The sequence below is a fragment of the Elgaria multicarinata genome, chromosome 4, assembly GCF_023053635.1.
Source record: "Elgaria multicarinata webbii isolate HBS135686 ecotype San Diego chromosome 4, rElgMul1.1.pri, whole genome shotgun sequence".
Taxonomy (NCBI): Eukaryota; Metazoa; Chordata; class Lepidosauria; order Squamata; family Anguidae; genus Elgaria; species Elgaria multicarinata.
In genome coordinates this window covers 127,822,729-127,845,660 of record NC_086174.1, presented here as the reverse complement: position 1 = coordinate 127,845,660, position 22,932 = coordinate 127,822,729, and the positions used below count along the sequence as shown (strand labels likewise).

Below are 22,932 nucleotides of genomic sequence, written 5' to 3'. Positions count from 1 at the left end.
AATAAATCATTGTTGTTGTTGTTGTTATTGTTGTTGTCATTATTATTATGGCTTGCACAAACAGAATCAAAGCATTAGATTTTGCACTTCTGCATGGATAAAAACAAGATTTCTGTAAGCATGGTTGTGATTTTGCACTCATGAAATGACACTATCGGATACAAACCAAGGTATGATGCTTACAGGGCTCTAAGAAAATCCCAAAATATTTCATGCAAAGTTTAGACTATTTTAAATCAACGAGTGCTTTTTAAACAGTACTATCTAAAAAATTCAAAGAACTACCACAATCCTTGACAAGTTCACAGAGTATCAAACTACAGGGTGAAGAGAGATGTTACATAGAAAAGAACCAGCAAGAATTCTGTTGTGATAAAGCCCTTAAGTAGATTGCAGCAAACCAAAAAAGGGCGTATTGTGCTTATCAAAACATTCAACTTAGTAAAATCCCTCATGTTAAGGGGTTGGAATGCTTTGTTAAACTACTGTAGGATAATTTGTTTCAACACTACTAATGGATGCTTTTTATATATGTCATTTTGTATTTGCAAGGAACCAATCCATTTTAAAAATAAGTACATTATTAAAATTTCTACTGATAAGAAGAACCCACATGCTAAAACACATTAACTTGGATGTCTATCCCAAGGATTTAATGGGATCTTTCTCTGAAGCAGACATGTAAGATGACACAGTCTTAGGAACTATTGCAATAAGTTTTAGTAAAGTGAACAGCAGCTAATATTTTAAGACAGCCACATGGAGTTAGCCAAGTTTAAACAAGAACTATTCCTTCAACACATAATACATGACTTTCAGTGGAAATCTGACATTCAACACACACATTTTTAACGAACAAACAGTTCTGTTGTGGTCTACTTATGCTTCAAAAACAAGCGAGCTTCCAGATTACCATGTACCTGATCCTACCCATTACGTAGTAACATTTTGTACTGCTCAATTGACAAAATAACCAAGCAATATAGATTTAAGGAACTCTGCCCACTGCTCCCTTGCTGTGCCCCAAGCATGGAACTCCCCCACCCGAACTAATTACCACCTCTCCCCCCTTCCATAAACTCTCTACTCAAATACCACCTCTTCTATATGGCTTTTGGTTTAAATCCCCTTCCCCAAACTCTATGCAAGCTTTCATCATGCATAATGAAATTTGCTGACTTCCCCCCACCCCACCCCATTCCCTAGTTTGCCTCTCCCTTCCCCATATCTATTTTATATTTTAAGTGCCTTGGGTATGGGACCTTTCTCTGATACTCTGAATTGCCACATACACTAAATGGCGTGGCATAAGCAACAGTGGCACAAATTTTGAAATACCACCGCTATTAGCAAATCCATTTAGTTGACTCCATTATACAGATTTAGGCATCTTTATAGAACTTGCACATACTTCGTTTTGGTTGCACTTTTGCAGAATTTGCAATTCAGTTTCAGTTTCATAGCATCTGGGGAGTGGGGAGGAATGGTGGGGACATGGGCTGAAAAGACATTTTAGTTTCCTAGGCAGCAACTTCAAATATGTTCACTGGGGAACCTGATACTCAGAATTCTTTTCTCATGGAGCCCATAGCACAGTAATAGAGCACATACTTTGCATGCACAATAGAACACATACTTTGCACAATACAGCACAATCCCTGGCATCGCAAGGAGCAGTGTAGGGAAAAACTTTTCTGCCCAAAGCCTTAGAGAGCAGCTCACTATCTCAGTAGCCAGTACGGAGGCTAGGGGTGAACTCCAAGTCAAGTTCATACATTCATATGCCAAGCAAAGCCATAGAGGGAGCAACCTAAGCTAATATTGCCACTAACCGGATCTCTTTCCTCACCAACCCTTCCCATCAGTTGCTAAGTATTTAACAGTAACTCTGTTACCTGCTTTTTAACATGAAGGCAGCTTCAATACAATTCACGGCAGCCTCCCATTTCTACATTTATAAACCACATTACACATCTTTCTAGACACACCTTGCATAGAATAAATTGAGGCTGAAACGTCCCTAGAACATTTTTTTTTAGAGATAGTCTCTCTAAATGTCAATGTTTTTATGAGAAGAACTTGGAGAATCAGAGGAAATGTTGCAATATTATATTAGTTCTCATTCAGTCAAATTTTGCAACCTTTGAAGGACACACATGAGATTTATTGTTTTTCCTTCTTCCTCTAATATACATTCGTTAGTCGGAAACCAATGAAAGAAAAAAATGAGTATACAGATACCAAAGGATAGAATTTTACCCATTGCTTTAGTTCATTTCCTCTTTTAATGCTAAACTGTTTCCAATAAAGTTAACAGAATTATATTTATATATATTAATTGCTCAGGAAGTTGATCATTTTCTACTGACTGCACTTTCCAGTTGCCCAGGAAGCTAACTGTTAAAGTTAATTCTTCCGAACACAAAATGTAATAACAGCTTTGTGGAGAGGGAGGGAGGGAGAAAATGGGTGAAAGTAGGAAATTAATTTGCTGAAATTTTTTTTCCAGGTAAAATCTCAATTAAAAACATTTGCAAAATTAGATTGAAAGGTATAACTGATTTTTTTGTTAACAAGAGTAGGAAAGTAATAAAAGCAAGCAATGTTATAGCCTTGAACATCTGGGAATTAAAAATTACTGGAGAAAAGACAGAATCAGGTTTTAAGAAAATATTTGTGGCATGTTATTCACCTGTCAGATAGTAGCATATGTGTATAATAGCATGTGGGTACTATATTTTCACAGTGCCACTACCATAATTTTGCAATAGCATTGTGTTATACATTGTAGACCACTGGTGACTCAAGTAGCAGCTCTCCAGATGTTTTGGCCTAAAACTCCCATTATTCCTCATGACTGGATATGCTGGCTATGTCTGATAGGAGTTGTAGGCCAAACATCTGGAGGGCCTTAAGTTGCCCACTCTTAGTGTAGAGGCTACCATCTTGATTTTATCTTGATATTTTCTTCTTTAAAAGAATAAACAAGTTGTATGGATACAAAATAAACTTAGAAAATTCCCAAATCCATAGAAATGTTAAAGCAACCATGCATCTTTGAAATGTTTCAACCATCCTACTGGTTTTTGTAAACTCTTGTTTAGGGTGATGTACCTGAGATTATTCCATTAAATCCCATTTGTGGACATACACACCAGTAATTGGTAATGCTTCCACATGCCAGAGAGTTGGAATGGCATCTTGCAGAGTGAAGCGCTTGCCTCAGGTAGCTGATTTAGGGTGTCATGGAAAGGCAGGAAACTGATACTTCTTTATTATAAATAAAAAATATGTATTTTTACTCCTAGAGAGAGGCACTTGTGGAATTTTCTGCCTCAGTTGCCAAAACAATGTAGGCAGACTTGAATAATATACACTTTGACTTATTTATTTATTATATTTATATACCGCCCCATAGCCAAAGCTTTCTGGGCAGTTTGCAAAAGTTTAAAACAGTGAACATTAAAAAGTATACAAAATTTAAAACCATCAAAAGCATAAAAATATCCATTTAAAAGTAACAGTTCTGGGGTCCGTTAAAAACAAACAAACTCAGCATATGTTGCTAAATGCTGTTAAATGCCTGGGAGAAGAGAAAAGTCTTGACCTGGCGCCAGGCAAGCCTCGTTGGGGAGATCATTCCATAATTGATGGGGCCACCATTACCTGTTCTACTTCCAACAACATAATGTTCGGGGCCAGCCATGACAAAAGGACTGGCAGGACTGGAAAATGTTTGACAGACTGATAGACCTGGTTCACACATCACGAACAAACGCAGAGGAAGCAAGCTTACATGCTAGTTCCCACACTCCCACTGCAAGCGTCCAAACCCAGAACTCTGGGTTTTTGGTGGATGAAGAACACACAGGAACCAGTACAGCTGCTCCCACTGCATGTTCAGCAACCCATGTTTTGTTAACCCTGGGTTGTTTACGATATAAGAACTGGGCCATATGCCCATGCTGTACTGCTTATCCTGTGGCAGCTGCAACAGCAGTGGGCACATCTTCATGAAGAGAGTCCTCTCTTCCCTGTGCAGGGGTTCAATCTAAATCCATAGAAGCCTTATTTATTTAATAAGGGAATAAGGAGGGGAAAGGGCTGTAGCATCTGTCAGAGGAAGCTTCCAGAGGTTTTGACTGTCCAGGGCTTGACCTTTCCGTAGCACTCTCATCCAACATTTGTAATCCCACATTGAGCCATCCTTCTTGCCTGGCCAGAATATGAGAGAGCCAAAACCCTTTCAATCACATGCTTCAAGCCAGTTTATTTGGCTAAGCAACCTGTGCGGGCTCGATTAAATTCAACCACTTTAAGGTAGATCTAAGTAGTGAGCTATTTGTTCAGAGAAGCTCAATGCATAAAACAATTAAAGGCAGTCTCCAACTGTCCTGATTTTGTTTTTTGTTTTTGCTATCTTTTGCCGTTTGAGAGAGATTTTAGGGATGCCTTTTAAAATGGTTAGTACACACACACACGCGCCCCACCTTAATCTTCACTTATTGACATGAATGGGCAGAGGGGCAGTTGGGATAGCTCTGGCTGGCACCCCTACCCTGATCTTGACAGGCTAGATTGAAAGCAAGAGAGGTTCTACACCTATGTGTTTGGCCTGTACTCACTAGTGGGAAACCACAGTCATCCCAGGGAGGCAGGCTCTACAGTGCCGCTTTCACTGCTGATCCCACCCAAAACTCACAGCATCACAGCTGCGAAGTGGCAATGACAGCGATACAGAGAGGATTGAACATAGACTATCCTGCCCAGAAAATTTGCAGCACCGTTGTCACATAGTGATAATGTGCAATCATGATCTAGTGACAGTGGAACTGTCTAAGGCTTTTTTGTTTTTAAAAACACCTCTGCATAACTTTGCAGCATTAAAAACTTTTATCTGTGCACCTACACAGCTACAGTTCATGGACTATCCTTGCTTTCATTCCACAATTGAATGTTGTCATTTGAAAACACTCACCTGTCCCCTACCCTTCAGTCTCACAATGCTTCACTCATGCACTGAGGTGTGTCCAGGTGAGGCATCCTAAGCCATACTTAAGCCACCACTGACACAGGCGCAAACAACTGTGGCAACAGTGGAGGAAACTAAAAATAAGCGGTAAAAGGAGACTTTGAAAATGCACAGTTTCGTGATGAAAACCATGATGTGGATGTGAATTGGCAGCTGCGTCATGTAAACAAAGGTGCACCACTTTGCAGGCACGGCGCCACAAGGTGACTGTAGCATGTAGGAATAATTGTATGCATCCACAGAGGCCTGCAGTACACCCAGCAGATACAATCCCACTCCCTCGCCACATATGCCCCCAGGTTTGACAACATATGAGGGCCTTCTCTGCTGTGGCACCCCGGCTGTGGAATGAGCTCCCTAAGGAGGTTCGCTTGGCACCTACATTATATGCTTTTGGACGCCAGGTGAAGACCTTTTTATTCTTCCAGCATTTTAACAGTCTATAAATAAATTTTAACTTGGTGTTTTAAATTTGTAATTTTGCATTGCTGCTGTTTTTATCTGGTTGAGCTTTTATATTGTATTTTATATTACGGTTTTATACTGTTGTTTTATACTTTGAATGTTTTTAATTTTTGTGAACCGCCCAGAGAGCTCCGGCTATTGGGCGGTATAGAAATGTAATAAATAAATAAATAAATAAATATGGTAACAATTGATTTTAGAGTTACTAGAGATACTCTGTAAAGTACTTATTTATGTAAGGTATTTTTAGGTTGCCTTTTAGGGTAAAACCCTCACAAGGCGGCTTCCAACGTATCAAAGCCACTTATATTTCATGCTAGAACAATGGTGGAATTAACAACGAAGGAGCAATAAAAACAGCAGTACAATAACATTCAGCCCAGCAGAACAATAATAAAGTCAAGAAAGCAAACCAGCAGCACAATAGTATGCTTTTAAGAGGCAGCAAATAGGTGCGTAAAGGCCTGTAGTCATTGTGGGGCCACTGTCAAGAAGGCTGTATCCCTTGTGCCCAGCAACCTAATTGTTCTCTCCAGAGATGTCAAATATAGAATCTGTACTACCTGATCCATGAAAATCCTAGTCAGAGCCCTGTGATTTGAGCTCCCAGGAAGTACTTCACAGTAACTTTCAAGCTCTTGCTGCCAACCATTAGGGCTGAGAAACATTGTTTTTTAAATGAAAGCTAAATTGTTGGTAAACATTTGCACTAAATTCAATTTTATTTTCAGCCCCAAGTAATTTATGTAAATTGTATTCATGGCACAAAGTACAAAAAATGCCTTTCAAGGTCGTAAAACACTGCTTTAACCAAATTAAATTAGGAGAGAAAAATTATAGGATACATTCAGAACCTGTATGGAGGTATATTTTTTTAACCCCTTTAATGACAATGTAGGAAAAATGAATGAATTGTTTAAAGCAGTTCAATTTGCAAATTACAACAAAATATTTCAGGCATTTGTTTAGGATCAATTATACCAAATTGTTCAGACAGTTAGTTAACGCAGATTATCAAGCACCACAATTACATTGCACGAAGTCTGAACAATAAAATGCAGATGAATCCCAGTGCCAATAACAATCCACACCACAATGAACGTAACTCCAATTACTTTTGCACAATGCTGAAATAACATCCAGTAAGGGATGTGTGTACAGTTATACATGCTTCCCTGAAATCACACCAATGTACTGCAGCTACAAAAAATATCTGGGATTATTAAGACTGGGTTCAGACAACACGATAACTAATGGTGAGTTAAATAGTCAACGGTGGGTTAAATAGTCAATGGGGGGTTACTGTGTTGTCTGTCAGGACTTTTTCACACCACAGTTTGGCAAAATGACCAACGCAAATAACCAACGCTGTGCAGAGTCGATTATTTGAACAACTGTTGGTTATTGTGTTGTGTGTTGGGCACTGTTGGCTATTTTGTCGCACACAGTTGGTTATTTTCAGTAACTACAGAGTCCCCTGGCAAGAATGACCAAAGCAGTGTTTGCCGCTATAATCCAGCTGGCAGAACTCACAATAGCTGATGCGATACAAGCAGGAGGGCTGAAGGGAGAGAGAGGGTGGGGGATGTGTCAATCAAACACACCGTTGATTAACAGTCAACTTGATGTTGGCCTTACTGCATAGCATGGTTGATTTTAATCATGTCATGGGGAGTATCCACTCCATAACCAACAGTGGAGTTGACTATTAACCCATCATTGACTACTGTGTTGTCCGAACGCAGCCATAGAGTGACGGAGACGATGACCCCCAGAATATTCCATCCTTTCAGACCCTTACATCTCTCATCATTCCACTAAGGATATAAATGATATGAAAGGGGGGGGGAGAAGGATGGTGACAAATTGTGTAAGGAGGTATAGAAACACATCTTTAAAACCAGAACCCTCAATCTGATTATGAACAGAACTCAAGCTCCCCAAAAGTTTTGCGGAGTTTCATAATGGGCTCGGTCCTGCATACCATCACATAGCCAACTCTACTCTTTCCCACAGTTTATATAGAAGTGACAACAAGAATGGCTAGCATCAATGTATCCATTATGCCCTAGCATGCCACCACAGCAACATAAATGTGTCGTGATCACTGAAAAATATAGTTTAACAGGATGCCCTAGAAAATTTATACTTTCTGGAATCCCAACATTTGGGATGTTGCCTCAGCTGCAAAGTACAGCATAAGTGAAAAGTTAGGCCAACCTGCCTCATTGTGAGACTATGGCCTTTGCTAGACCTACCTGAAAGTCCGGTCAGGAGGAGGGGCGAGCCAGCGCTGTAGCTAGCGCAGGCTGTTGCCCCAGTCTACATGTCCACCATTTTTTTCATTCTTAAAGGGCCGGATGCGCAGGAGCGCACCAACGACCAAGGTGAGTTTTTCTTTTTTTAAAAAAGGTTTCCCCGCTCTCCCCTGGCTCCTGGCTCCCCCCCCCCAGATCGGCCCAGCGCTCCTGTGGAGCGCTGCGCCCTGTCCGCCGCTTTTCCCGGCTACTTGCGAGTAACTGCGGTAGCCGGGAAAAGCGGTGGAACGGCCTACATGCTCGCAGTCTCGGGCTCAGCCCAAGACCGCGGGAAATACCGCGCTACAATTGTAGCCAAATACCCCGGGGCAAGGGAAGGTTACCCCTGCCTGACTCCGGGATCCCCTGTGCGTCGTCTGGACACACAGGGGCGAGCCCAGGGTTCACCCCGGGGCTAAACCCTGGTCTAGCAATGGCCTAACTTGTCACCACTGCCTGGTAAGTTTTCGAGAAAAGGGTGGACGTGGTGGCCCCCTTTGAAGGCTTAGGAGGCACTGGAATTAGGTGCTCAAATGCTCTCACACTTCTGCTATCAATTGGAAGCACAACAGGTCTAATATTCAGAACACACACTGAAATAATGAATCTTCACTATAAAATGTAATTTGTTTTAGCTAAGCCTGTTCTAAACACTGAGATTTTGGGGGGTGGAAAGTTCTTGCCCATAATTAAAGAAAAACAGATTGGTGGAGGGTAAATGGAGGGTAAAACAGCTTCCAAATGAATAAGGGTAGAGGGAGATAAATATGCATTTAGGAAAACAAAAGTACACTCTTGTAACGACTACTAAGGCATGCAGCAAAACAGTTTTCAACCCTGATGCACACACTGGTCAGTTCAATCAGCAGACTAGCAAGAAAAAAGCTGCCACACATGGAAACCTACATTAACAGTATAAATGCAGTTTGAGCTTATTGGAATTACATTTTTATCCTAGATGAAAATAATATAAAAAGCAAGGTGGGTTTCACAAGAACAAGAGTAGCACAACACTTAGGATTACCACATCAAAATCATACAAAATGAAATCAGACACTGCAGAATATAGCTCTCTAAGGTGAGTAAGGTTAATAAGCAGGCCAGCACAGGATTTACCAGGGTGGTTTTTGACCACTCCAAGGAAAAACAAGTTTTGCTCCAATGTGGGGGAGGGGAAAATATTTTGCCCTAGATTAAGGCATTAATGCCATCAATTATCTTCTGTTAAATTCAATTTTCCTATTACATGGCAGCCAAAACAACAAACTTTTCCTTCTTGAGGCCTGCCTCGATTTATTATTTCTTGGCAATAAAGTAGTATCTGTATGACCTTTGAAGTCAGATCATAATACATGAATATGCCTTTGACACCAGCAACAATGACTTTCCTGGCTCTGCCTTTCTGTAAAAGTTTCCACATCCTTTCCTAGCCATGTTTGTCCTTTCCTGCATCTGTGCTAAAGGCTATAATCCCAAACAAGCATTCCCATTTTATATGGAATTTCCTTCCAAGAGCCATCTGACCAGACAGTAGATTCTGCCAAATCCAAGAATTTTCCCCAAACAGCCATGACCCTGGTCAGTTGGTCTTCTATCTTTTTCTCATGCAGAAATATTTACACATGTCACTTAACTGTGTTCAGCTGCAGGAAAATGTTCCAGGCCACTGGGGCAGTTTCTGTTCAAGGATGCCAAGTAGCATGAACCTTGAGGTTCAAGATTAAACTAATTTTAAAACACTCCTTTCATTAAACTTAGGAAACGACTAAATGACTCAGCAGCTTTCATGAATTTTCCAGTTTAACCAGTAAGAACTGGGTGCAACCCACCCCAGCTCCCCTCTGCTTGTCCATCAGCTAGTTTGCCCTAAGAAATTGCCAATGTCATGATTAAAGTCCACAAACATTTTTGTGATGCCGTTCTAAAATAAGGAACACTGGGGGAGGGTTTAAAATAAATGACATCTTGCAATTCTAAGTAGAACTTCGCAAAGCACAAGGAGTGCAAAGGAATCCAATACTGAACCAAAGGACAGATTTACACATGGAAGGAGGAGATGGGTCCCTATGTTTCCACTGCACACATCAACCATACCTTTTACAGCAATATTTGGAACATCAGAAGATGACTTCTAATGACTTCTACTATTGGTCCATTTAGCTCAGCACTGTCTACACCAGGGGTAAGCAACCTGCTGTCGTCCAGATATTTTGGACTAGAACACCCATTAACCCCAGCCAGCATGGCTATTGTTTGTATTACAAAGCATCTGGAGGACACTACGTAGCCTAACCCTGGTCTACACTGACTTACAGCAGCTCTCTAGGGTATCAGGCAAGGATCTTTCACAGCCCTACCTGGAGATGTCAAGAACTGAATATAAGGTCTTTGTCATCAAAAGCACATGTTCCACCACTGAGCTATGGCCCTTACCCGTGGACAGAACATGCTCATCTTCACCTGAGAGTTGCATTTGGCTGAAACTCCTACATGGATGTGCCTGCATGCTTACATGCAAGTATCTCTCCTTCAAATGTTAAAAAGAAAAACATTTTTAACACTACGGGAGACACAGAGGCTATTATATTTTCTGTCATGTATTTAAAGGCATCTAGAAAGAGGCAAAGGGCAACAATACATGAACAGAAGAAGATGAAGCAGGCTGAGGCAGAGTCCGGTTCATTCAGAAGCAGTCACAGAACTCAGAAAGCAATTTGGGAGGGGGAAAGGAAAGCATATTTATGGGCATGTCTAGATGAAGGGCATGTCTACATCAGGTGATATACCGGGGATCATCCCGGGATTGTTCCTGTGCATCCATGTGATCCCTCCCTTGCCCTGGGATAGCCGGGACGGCTTTAATCCTGGCTTTTCCCGTGGCCTTGGGATCGTCCCGAGACTGCGGGACGTGTGGGCAGCCATTCCTGTTTCTTCCCGGCTCCTCGTGAGTAACCGCGAGGAGTCGGGAAGCAGGCACAGGGCATGGAGTTCTTCAAGCTCTCTGTGCTCATTGGGGGTGGGGAGGAGCGGGGGCGGGCCTTTTTTTTTTTTTTACTTACTTTTTCACTGGAGCACTCGTGTGCTCCAGCTCCTGTGTGTGTGTTTTTAAAAAATGGTGGGCGCAATGTCCTACGTCCTCCCGAGACGTCGCGTGCCATGTGTAGACTGAGGGGGAGGATCTCACAATCATCATATCAAGAGATCATCCCCCTCCACCCCCCTGGTCTAGCCATGCCCTGTGTCTTCTCATTCTTTTTCACTGACTTCAAACAATGGACATCCAAAGCAAGTGAATAGGGCTGACCTGAAGTCCTACAGTCAATGGTCTTCCAACTGCCCTTGGGAGACTGTGGTGGTAGACCAATGTTAAGCTATTATTTGTCAGGCAAGCCAAGGACCCCTATTCACTTCTACTTATGGAAGCCTGCCAAACAGTCAGCCCTTGGCCGATTTGTTTTCATAAAATATTGTTTCAACAAGCAAGCGATCTAGTTTAGAGATTAACAAGATTTTGCATGCTTACACATTTGGGAGGTAGGGGTAGACAGAGCCCAGAACATTGTGAGTGCTTTGTTCAACATCTATGGGGAAGTGGAAATGATTATGCTACTGTAGTTGCATCACCTGAAGTTCAGGGTTCCCAACTCATGCTTTTTCTGCAAGGCAATTTGGGATTGTTTTGCAATAAATTGGTTGTGGTGCCCTTCCCATTCACAGTCCTGAATAACTTCACCACCTCTGGTTGGGGGGATGGGAAGGAAAAGGGGTCAGAAAAGAATGCTATTATTTGTCAAAAGTATCTACATTTCACACACAAGCCCACATTCTGTATACACTGCAGGGTTGTTGTTATTTTTTACTTTTAAGGAAAACATATGCTGGTGTCTCCCTTTTTGAAGAAGTGTATGCATGAATGCCTGTTGCAATAAATCAGAAAAACAGGAGAGATCAATCTGGAAAATATCTCATATTTTGCTTCCTACTTACCTATTAAGGCTGCAATCCTATGCACACTTTTCTGTGAGTAAGTCCCATTTAACACAGTGGGGTTTATTTTCAAGTCAATAAGGATCATGCAGTAGACAATGGCCTAATCTACACCTGCCATTTACCCCAGGGTGGTCACGAGGTCACCCCTGCATATCCAAATGATGCACAGCTGATCCCAGGGTGAACCAGGGACGACCACTCAGTTCTCCTGGGATAGCTGAGACTGCTTTTTCCCCAGTTTTTCCTGCCATCCCAGGACCATCCCGAGCTCTGCAGGTGGTGAGGCTCCTCCTCCCAGGGTCCTCCCTCTTCCCCATGAAGTGGAAACAAGCACGGGGCTGTGCAAGGGGAATCTGTGGGCATCAGGGGTGAACATTTTTGCCATCTTTGGGATGGGACTTGCGCCATAGCTAGATGTGGCTTTATCCCGGGGTAATCCCCGGGATCGTCCCTGTGCATCCACATGACGCACAGGGGATCCCGGGATCAGGGAGGGATGATCCCTCCCTTGCCCCAGGATCTCGCCCTCCCCTTTGGCCCCATGTTTTCCACGGTCCTGGGCTGAGCCTGAGACCACGGAACATGTAGGCGGGAGCCGTGGAGTGACCCAGCTCTGTGTGGTTCCTCGCGAGGAGCTGGGAGCTGCGCCCATCGGGGGTAGGGTGGGGGAAGCAAGGAAAGTACTTTAATTTTTTTAAAAAAACTTACCTTTAGCACATGAGCGCTCATGTGCTGCTGCCCCTTTAATTTTTTTTACACTGGTGGGCACGATGCCTCTCCTTCTGAGGTCATTGCGCGTCGCATGTAAACAGAGGAGGGATCTCGCGATAAACACATCACGGGATCTTCCCCCCTCTGTTGCGGGCTAAACAGTAGGTCTAGCTAAGGCCTTGGTGTCTTCCAGCACTGTTTTAAATCTCAACTTTGCACAGGATCACGTTTGCGCAATTGCGCAAATGTCTCCTCTCTCTCTCTCTCTTTTTTTTTTTTTAAATGGAGCCCCAGAACGTCTTTCTTTACTTCTGGGACAACTTACTGGCATGTGGCCCCTGAGCAACTATCCCGGAAATGGAAAACTCCATGATCGTCCCTTCCCACACCCCAAAGGGCTGCAGGTGTAGATGAACCCAGAAATGCAGTTGTCTCCCCCTCAAAATCTCTCACTTCCACTTCTATTCTGTGCTACCAGACTCCTCCCCAAGATACATAATAAGAAATTCTTAGTGGAAATGCAACTTGAATATGTTTAACATACTGCAACTTTCCCAAATATGTATACTAATCAACTCTCACAGTCGAATTCATTCTGTATCCTATAATGCATTTAATATATACATTGTATACCTCAGGGAAGCATGGAAAGCTTTGAGGTTTGATGCTGAAGGCTTGAAGCAAACCGGACAAATCTGGCTATAATTATATGGATGGGTTGGGCAACCACAATACAGCTGTGACACTAAGCTGGAGTAAGTTCTACCTCTTGAACAGTGCACAGCAAAGTGGGATGATAGGTTACTCGCCTACATGCACAAGTTGGTGGATTGAAGGACATGCATTAACAGGGAAGTGAGAACCTCTGCTCTTTACAATGCGCAAATATATAATGCAAGGCTATCGATGATTTTCAGCAGGCAATTCTAGGAAACACACTGTTGATTACAGCAAAGCTGCTTAAAGAACAGAAAGTAAATTATGGACAGCTGAGCAAAATTAAGACGGATTGCAGATATTAGAGCAGCTGGAAACTACCAGGGTTCTTTCCCACAAGCAGATGGGACCTCAACCATATGTAGAGCGGTTCTCTTTAGCACACTTTTATAAAACTGAAAAATACAAGCATATAACTATAAGGCAAAGGCATCCGGAAGTAAAACAGCACATTCAGCCCTGAAATGAACTAAAATAAAGACCATGGAAAGGTCAGCTTGCTTTACACCCACGCACATACCTGATTTCTGGCTCAAGAAGACACACTCCTCCCACTCCACCCCCATTCCCTAACAATTATAAATTGAGTTTACACAGCCAAGATGCCAAAAATCTAAGGCACTGGCAAAATGAATTTCCTCATCCCAGGCACTTCATCAATCTTTGTTTAAATTTTTTTTTTTTCGTATTTTGACAGTAATTCTAACTGTCTATATGAGAACTTAAATAGGTCAAGACTGCTCACCACAAAGGTTTTTTTGTTTAACAGAAACAGAGAGTATATACTACAGCTGATCTGCACAAGAGTGCTTAGCAAAATGTAAGACATGCAAAGGAGATGCATCTCACACAAATGAAAATTCCATTTCTAGTCTATACAATGTAGCCTGTAGGAACTTCAAAGATAGGTTGGTAGAATAGTGTTCAATATCTTGTCTTATGCACTACCTTCTTTCCATAGACATTGCTTTCCTTAGCTCAAAGTGAAGCACTGGAAATGCAAGAAAGTATTTAGAGAAAGTATATAGAGAAGAAAGTATTTAGTAGGAATTCAGTGCCACTACTGAGATAAAAAGGGCTTTGCACTCTAAAAATATGAGTGTTCTTCTGGATTCATTGCTAACTGGGGAAGCTCAGGTAGCAATGGTGGCCAGAAGTGCTTTTTACCAGCTTAGGATGGCATACCAATTGAGACCCTATCTGAAGAGGACAGACTTTGCTTCAGTTATGCATGCTCCAGTGACATCCAGACTGGATTACTATAATGTGTATTATGGAGCTCTTTTTGAAGATGGTTGGAAACTCCAACTGGTACAAAATGCAGCTGCTCAAGTACTGGTAAGCACTGGGCAGTTGGATTATGAAACTTCTATAATGTATCAGTTACACTGGTTGCCAGTATGTTTCCAGCCCTGCCTTTAAAGCCCTAGACAGTTTAGGTCCAGCCTATCTTCACCCATACCAATTTGCCCACACTCTGAGATCAGCATTAGGGGGCTTACTTGAATGCCCACATATAAAAGCAATTAGGCTGGTGTGCACAAGGGATTGGGTCTTCTCGGTAGTGGGGCCTCTGCTTGAGGAACTCTGTTACAAGGGATGTCTGCCAGGCTCCATCAAAACAGGTCTTCAAGCGAGCCCTAAAGACTCACCTGTTTGCCTTGGCCCATAATTAAATTAGGATTCTACTGGGGTAGTTGTGTATATGGGACTCTCTGTTCCAGTTTTAGCTGTTAATTTTTATTTGATCATCATTTTTATTATTGTTTTATTGTGTTTTGTAGTTTCAGGTTTTGACTTGGGAAGGCTTATCCTAAAAGATGGCTTATAAATATTTTAAATAAGTAAGTAAGATAAAGAAATCATGTGCGCTAGATATCACATAGATTTATTCTCTCTCTTCACTCATACACACACACACACACACACACACATGTTCTCTCTTGGAACAGAGCCCAGATTTGTCATCTGCTTTTCAGAGATTTTAACATTTGTTAAAATGAAATATGTTAACAGTTGATTTGTATATACACACTCAATATTGAGTTCTTCAGGCAAAATATCAGACTTTCAGGGCACCTTCACACATTCAGTCAGCAGCATGGGAGCTGCTTCTGCATGACGTGATGCCATCGTGCATGGATGAGCACACTAATAATGTCACTTTGTGAACAGGAAACTTCATCTAGGTCTTCCCCAGCCACTAAGTATGCTGCCTTCTTGCAGGGAGGTGAATGTGGGAAAGACATATGTAATCAGCCTGTAATAATTCCCATACAATAACAACAAAGCAAAAATGGTCCTACCTGGAGAAGGTGGAGACTGAACCTGATACTTTCTGCATGCCAAGCAAGTGTTCTACCACTGAGCTACAGCCTCTCTGCTTAAACAATAAAACAATCACAACTTAAGGCATGCATCCAATTGCACTCCTGGTGCAATGGAAGAGGCCAAGTAATGAGAGAGCAATACATAATCCAACTGTCAGTTACTTTATGTGTTTCCCCAATAATGCTCCTGCTTCAGCCAACATGGTGTGTTTTTTTCACAGCCACCAGCTGAATGTGCCACCAGCCACAGCCACCAGTCCAAATCTCTTAGAGAGTTGAAGGTAAAAACTTTGTTTCTTAAATCATAAGTTGAGGTAACTTATGTTGTTAATGTGTATTAGAGTGGCATGCCTTTCATCCTTCTTAGTAGAGTGTAAAACTGCGGATGCAATAAAGTATCATATAGTATTTTTTCTTTAAAAAAAGAAAACTTTCATATATATTAATTTGCATCCTTATTTTCTTAGGTAAATCTAATTTTAGGTTGTTGGGGGTTTTTTTGGCCCTGGGTTATTCAGAATTCCAATGCCTGCAGAGTCTTCTATGTATTTTACTTCAGAGTTATTCAGATATTAATTTTGATGTAACACAGAAAAGGATAATTACAGGGATATGGAAATCCACTCAGGGGAACTAAGGAATGTGTGCATAGGATCCCATCACGTCTACTCCTGTCCACTGGATCCCCAGAAACCCATTTCCTCCTAGTTCTAACAAAAGGCACTTGGAGCCTCTCCAGTTAGAAAAACAGGATACACTTTTTTAAAAAATAGATTGACGTTATTATTCCTCTAGACACTAGAGGATAAATAGACAAAGCTGAAGTGTCTTTTTTTCTGTCTAGGAAAGAAATTACTGCAGGAGTCACAGATCAGACTTTGTGGGTGACCATTCAGTTGCCAGGAAAACTTGTAGGCCTCACTCGTCTAATTAGAAGTTATACATAACATTTTAGTAGGAACTACATGCCCCAGATAGTGCACTCTAGGGGAATTAATGTACTTCTGATTAAAAAGCCACTTAGCTTCCAAATATGAACCTTGCAGCACTAATGAATTCATATATTACAAAGAAAAGCATTCAGGCAAAATTAATGGATGTCCGAACCTACAAATCCAATGGCCCACATACAATAACAAACACTACCTGAAATAAGATAGTTTTCTAAACATGTGTTTTTAGCATGTGCTGTTTCCTTTCTCCTGCGGGGGAAGGAGAGCGTTTCACTCTATTAATTTTATTTTACAAATTTTATTTCATTTTAGCTCTATAGAGTGCAGCATGACAACTGGAGGAAGACATTGAATTACAATAATCAAATAAGCAAGCCTATATGGAACACAACGTTAGTACTTTTTTTTTTTAAGCAATAAACTGTTAAAATAATTTGTCATCTTGTACATTATTTAAAATTCAGAAAAGCAGAATACTGAGGAATTCAAATTTATTTAAAACATATAATATTCATTAAAGTTTAACTGAATGGTTTCTGCATGCAGAAGTAGTCAAAGAATTTATAGCTCAGATACCAGGGCAGCCAACATTACCTTACTAATACGGTCACTCTGAGGAAGAGATAAATGACTCCTTGCCAGCAGAAATTAAGTCCGCTGTGAGTTAAGCTCCCTCCCTCCTCATTGCCTCATATGCCCTGAAACAATATATATTTCTGATGTATATTATATGTAAAGGAACAAGACTAGAGTTGAAGTATTTTATTAAGTATAAAAACTAAACAGCTTGCCAAATTAAAAACAAAACAACCAAGAATTTATGTTTCAGCTCCATTCACTGAAAAACCAATTGCAATTACTACTAATTCACACTCATAATGCACAACACAGGCACAAATGATTCTGTAAAGAATACATTCTACAAAGTAGATTTTAGATGGAATTCTGTTTTCAATTATATGTCATAAAACCTATTGGCATCGGTGGGATTAAGTGGATAGAGAGCTGGATGCATTTGCAAAATTAAGAGAGTTCCATAAAAACACATTAAGGGTGCAAATCCGAAGAAGAGTTTCTCAAAGTATTCTAAATCTAGAAATTCAGAACAGAATTTAAGCAAAAGCAAAGCAACTCCCAATCCTTTCCGTAAAATTGACTTTTCCAAATTTGTTGAGCTATAAACAACAAATATTCCTCCTGCTGTGCTATTCTCTCTCTTTTAGTGACCAAAACTTTGTTTTAAATTGCCTTAAGATAAACATTTTTCTTATTTCAGCAAATAAATTACTGGTCCATAAGAAATATTAAACAACTTCTGTTTCACTAAGCTTAAATGTATTTCTTTAACTTTGCAAAAAGAAAAAAATGTAGTGTTGAAAAGGCTGAGCAGCACCATATTAATAAGAGTGCATAGCCCACAAATGTCTCTACTAGCATTTTTTAACTAATCCGATGAAAAATAAGATAGAACCTGATTTCTATTTTCAATTGAAATTCCACTTCTCTGGAACACTCCATCCAACGAATCATTTATCTCTTGCTGGAGATGAGAATTCAGTCATTCTTAAATTTGCTTGTCAGAGCACGCAAACATCTAAACTACTAAGTACAAAGCAAATCAGACACAAAAACTGAACATGTCTTAAGTCAGGGCAAACTAGGGCCCTCTTCATTTTCCCCTCATGCCTCTCATGCTCAATGATGCTGTACAGAATTCACATGTGGCACAGTCCCTTCCTAGAGGGTCTTTCCATTTACATTGGTCCATCTAACTTTGAACTGGCCAGAGATTAGGGTAGTCTTACCCAACCTGGTACTCTCCAGATATTTTGGACTACAACCTCTATAATCCCAGACCACAGTCCATGCTGAATAGGGATGGTGGTAGTTGTAGTCCAAAATATCTGGGGGACACCAGGTTGGGGAACGCTGGATTAGGAATTTATGAGGGGGACTAGGGATCATGAGGGGAGCATCAAGTAACAGAGAGGGAGGGAGGTTGTGGTTCAGGTTGCCTAGGAAGAAGTTAGCCATTTGAAGTCTTTTTTTGATTGGCATGTGCCCAGGAATATGCAAACAAAGATATAAGGGCAACAGGCATGGGTTAATCATACAAACCAACATCCCATGGGGAAAGCAGATTGCAAAGACCAATAGGCAGGGCACTTCAAAGTCACTGCAGATTAACTGTTGTCACAGCTTTTCTTTACTGACAGCAGGAAGCATTGAAGGGACATTGGCAAGAACCCATGCAAGGCAAGCCACATCACAACAGTAGTTTACAGAAGACTCTCTGCACTCTCATTATAGCTTAATTTTAAGTATAGGAAGATTTGAGTTCAAGATGGCCCCTTAACGTGAATATGGCCGTTTCTACACCTGCCTTTTCCCCCAGGATCATCCCTGGATTGTTCCTGTGCATCCAAATGCCACACAGGGGATCCCAAGAGCAGGCAGGGATGATCCCTCCATTTTCCTGGGATAACTCTTAGGTGCAGAAAGGGCCCAAAGTGTAGAGACTGAGCAATGTATCTCTTTCCTAGCCCAATCCATTGCAAAAAGCATTTATACCGCCTGATATACCATTGGTTAACTTTTGGGGGGCTAAGATTTCATGTTCGGGTAACATATTAATGATACAGTCCTGTGCACACTTATACTTGAGAGCATTAGGACTTACTTCTGAATAAATAAACAAAAACAGCATCAAGCTTCATAGCTGTGATCCTGCAGTTACGTGCAAGTAAACTCTGGTGAAATCAGTGCCACTTACAAGTAGCAGATGCGTTTAGGCTAGAGGTGTAAGCTATCCATCAAAAAGGAAAAGAGAGATAAAGTTATCTAGCTGTGATGAAAACCAAAAAGGGACTGTGGGTCCTTTCAGACGGCTCCATTGAACAAAAGAAATTGTGCAGCTATTCCATCCTTCCCACTTTAGTGAATTTTCTGTTGCAAGGGGGAGAAAAAGACAGAAGGAGTGAAGGGAACATATGGGAGGGTTACAAACGGGAGAGATCATTTTCTGGACTCCCTGTAAAATTCCGTGATTGAGGCAGGGCAACTGCACAAAAGAAGTCTCATCTGGAAGCACCTGGTACGTGTTATTTCAAATGCTGACAGATTAGGTTTTGTTGCTTATAAGTTTGTTCGTATGGAAAGTCATTTGAAAGAACAAGTGGATTATTTTAAATGTCATCTCCCAAGAAATTCAAAATGTCAGAAATCCTTCCAGAGATGCAAGTATACTGCCTCAATAAGCCATCTAGCCAATTCTGACAAGAAGCACTTTCCAGGAAGGGGGCCATTAAAATCCCTTTCACAAATCCTCGATTTTAAAAACTATTTCCATTTATTGATATACATCCAGCTAAGTTCTCTATCTGAAAAGAAACTAAACTACTTAAGACAAAGAAAAAGAGAAGCAAAGATTTTGACAGGGCAATTTAGAGAATAGCAGCTACTAGGAACTTCATTTTAAAGTTTGTAGCAGCTTTAATATTTATGCATTTGAACATCCAGTCAAATATTAACTACCCTTAATGCAAGCTTTGTGGACTCTGAATAACTTTTGCCCTAATATTCTTTTGTTGCACTGGAGATCTTGCATACTCACAATCACAACACACCAAACACCCAGACTCAGATTTACAAGACTGAAAAACTTCTTGTTTTCTACAGTCCAAAGGAAAGGATCATCACCTTTTCTACAGCATTAAGTACCTGAGCGTTTGGGAGGTGGCTGGGAGGGGCACTTATTTGGAAGAGGTATTTGTCGCTAGCAAGAAAGGTCTCTCTGGCATGTAAGGAAGTTACAGTTTACTTAAAACAACCACGAATCACGAAGTAGCAACCCCCCAAAAGCAAAGACACCACAACAGCGTTATTGCAAAATGAATGGAAAGCAGGCTCACAGGAGTCGTGTGGTGGGTGGTGGGGTTTTTTTTGGGGGGGGGGGTTAAATGCTGCTGGCAGGAACCCTCGAAGTCAGCCGGAAAAGTGTAAGCTCTTCCCTGTCAAAACTCGTCACTTTAATCCAGGTAAGGCCAGAGGCTTCCAAGAAGTCAACATACCTCGCTACATAGTGTTCGATCCTAACTCATCACCCCATGCTTGCCGCTTTACTTTCTTTTCTTTTCTAACGGGTGTGTGTGTGTGTGTGTGTGTGTGTGTGTGTCAGTGCCTGCACTTGAAGCCCCATGACGACACTGTTGCAAAAACCTGGATAGTCAAGTTGTACTCTCTAGATTTAAAGAGGACACGAGTCAAATTAAGTAACTCACTTGGGCGAGGGATGTGCTGGATCACGAGTGGAGGGGAACAAAAAGAAAACAACCAACTCCAGAGAAGGGGGAGGGAGGGAACCGTGCAGCGAATGGTGGAATAAGTCCAAGAGCCCACTCACACCCACCCCGGCTGTGCGCTCAAGCCCCCTTACCAGTCTCCTGGCTGCGCGCTCTTCTCCCTCTCGCAGGAGCTGCCGCTTTTGCAGGACACCGAGTGCGGCTGCAAAGAGCAGGTTCGTGTGTTGGGGACAAGGAACTCCGCCTTTGGCGTGGTGGTGGTGGTGGTGGTGGTGGTACTCCCTCACAGTGGCAGCGGCTCCGCTTCAACGCTGGCGAGGGAGCAAAGCGAGGGAGAGCGGGAAGGGCGAGAAACAGCCCAAGAGGAAACGAGCTGCAGAGTCACACAAGCAAAGGGAGGGGGAGGAAGCAGAAGAAAGAGGCGGCGGGGGTGCCGGGGGGGGGGAGAAGAGAGACACAGAGAGCGTGTGAGAAGTTTCCAGCCGGCCAGCGTGGAGCTTCCTCAGACGGCTATAAATGAGCGGCGCTCACTGCCCCATAGCGCGTATAACAACCACAACTACTCACTACCCCGAGTCCCCAGGAAACGCTCCGAGCGCGAGCGGCACAACCTCCGCTCCGGTTTACGCCCGCAGCGGAAAGAAGCGGCGCTCACCCCGCTGCGAGCGCATATGGGATTAAAGAGCGGACCAAGCCCAGCACCGAAGGGGTGGCCTGCCCGGGAAAGAGGCTCTCAGCTCCGCGCCCCCAGCGCTTTCCTCACCTGTCCTCCGCGAGGAAGGACGGCGAGCCGCCTGCAGGAAGAGAGACGGTGCCTCCCTGAGACGGTTGGGTTTGGCTTGGAGGGACTTGGCGCCTCCCGCTGCCGCTCGGCACTTGGTATCGCCCTCCACACACCCCACACGCACACACACACACACGCACACCCCACGCTGACTAGCCCAGGGTAGGCAGGAAGTTACGAGGAAGTCCTGAGAAAACAAAAGTGACCCGCTGTCGCTGCTTGGCTGGCTGTGGGGCTGGGGAAGGAGGAGAGGTTTGTCTCTCGGGAGCCAGGCGCCGAGAGTCGAGCAGCGGAGTGCTGGAGGGTCGCGCCCTCCAATCGACGTCCTGCCTGGCCCCTTCCCACTAGGGCCGTGTAGGCAGCAGGAGCGTTTGCCTCTCTGCTCGGTGCCAACGTCTGAAGCGCCTGGAAGTGTCGTCCCACCTCCGCCAGTCAATGGAGACTGGTGGCTCCGATGCTAGTTGGGCTGTGAATCCGCTCTGGGGTTCAGACAGAACCAGCCAGGACTCTAAAGGAGTCGCCCAAGGTGCTGAACCCAACCCCCAAAACAGGCACAGCACCTTGGATAGCTCCATTAAAGTTCTTTCTGGTTCTGACTGAACGCCAGAGCGGATTCATGGCCCCACTGGCATCAGAGCCATCAGCCTCCACTGTGCTTGTTCTGGTTGCCATGTCACCTTTCTCCCTGTATGGAGACATGTCCAGTCCTTTCTGTGCTAGATGGGAGCAATGGAGCATTTTCTACACAAACTGTTGTGTGGTGCCATAGCCATTAACTTTTTCAACCCATAATAATAATAATTTATTTCTTACCCACCTCTCCACCTGGATCGAGGCAGGGAACAACAGCGAATATAAAACACATAAAAACTGATTAAAAACATAGTATACATGATTAAAACATCCTTAAAACATCCTAAAAACATTCTAATGTTCCAAGTCCCATGACCAACCCCACCTGTGCAACATGGAACTCACTTAAAATCGTTTACGTATTATGTTTCTCTCTCTCTCTTTCCAAGAGAAGTAGTTGTGGTAGATTGTGTTGCAGCAGAAACACCAAAGAGCTTCCTGGCACCTTAAAACACTAACACATTTATTATGACAGAAGCTCTTCTGGACTGGAATCCACTCCACAAAAAGCTTCTGTCAGAATAAATGTCTTGGTCTTTCAACTGCCATGAGGCTCTTGGGTGTTTTTTCATTCTTCCATCTCTCTCCTGTTAAAAATCTCAAATAACAAAAGGAAAACGGTGGTGATGCCACCAGTGGTACAAAAGAGGTTTTTCTTAAACACAGCCAAAGGGTTTTAAGACACCAGCTTGAAGACTATTATGGTCTTTTTCTTCTTA

General features: G+C 42.5%; 1 protein-coding gene across 2 annotated transcripts in view; it reads right to left on the bottom strand.

The window, feature by feature from the left end:
- HPCAL1 (hippocalcin like 1) overlaps window positions 1-21,685 on the bottom strand; it is a 99,293-nt gene extending 77,608 nt beyond the window's left edge. Inside the window, exons 1-2 of one of the 2 annotated variants that reach the window (XM_063125164.1) lie at window positions 21,560-21,685; window positions 20,931-21,169 (exon numbers count right to left, since the gene is read on the bottom strand). The gene's annotated coding sequence lies outside the window, so the exon portion shown is untranslated. Of the gene's footprint in view, window positions 1-20,930; window positions 21,491-21,559 lie in introns of those variants that run through there. The other variant, XM_063125163.1, reaches the window with a different exon arrangement.
- Between the last annotated feature and the right edge of the window lie 1,247 nt (window positions 21,686-22,932).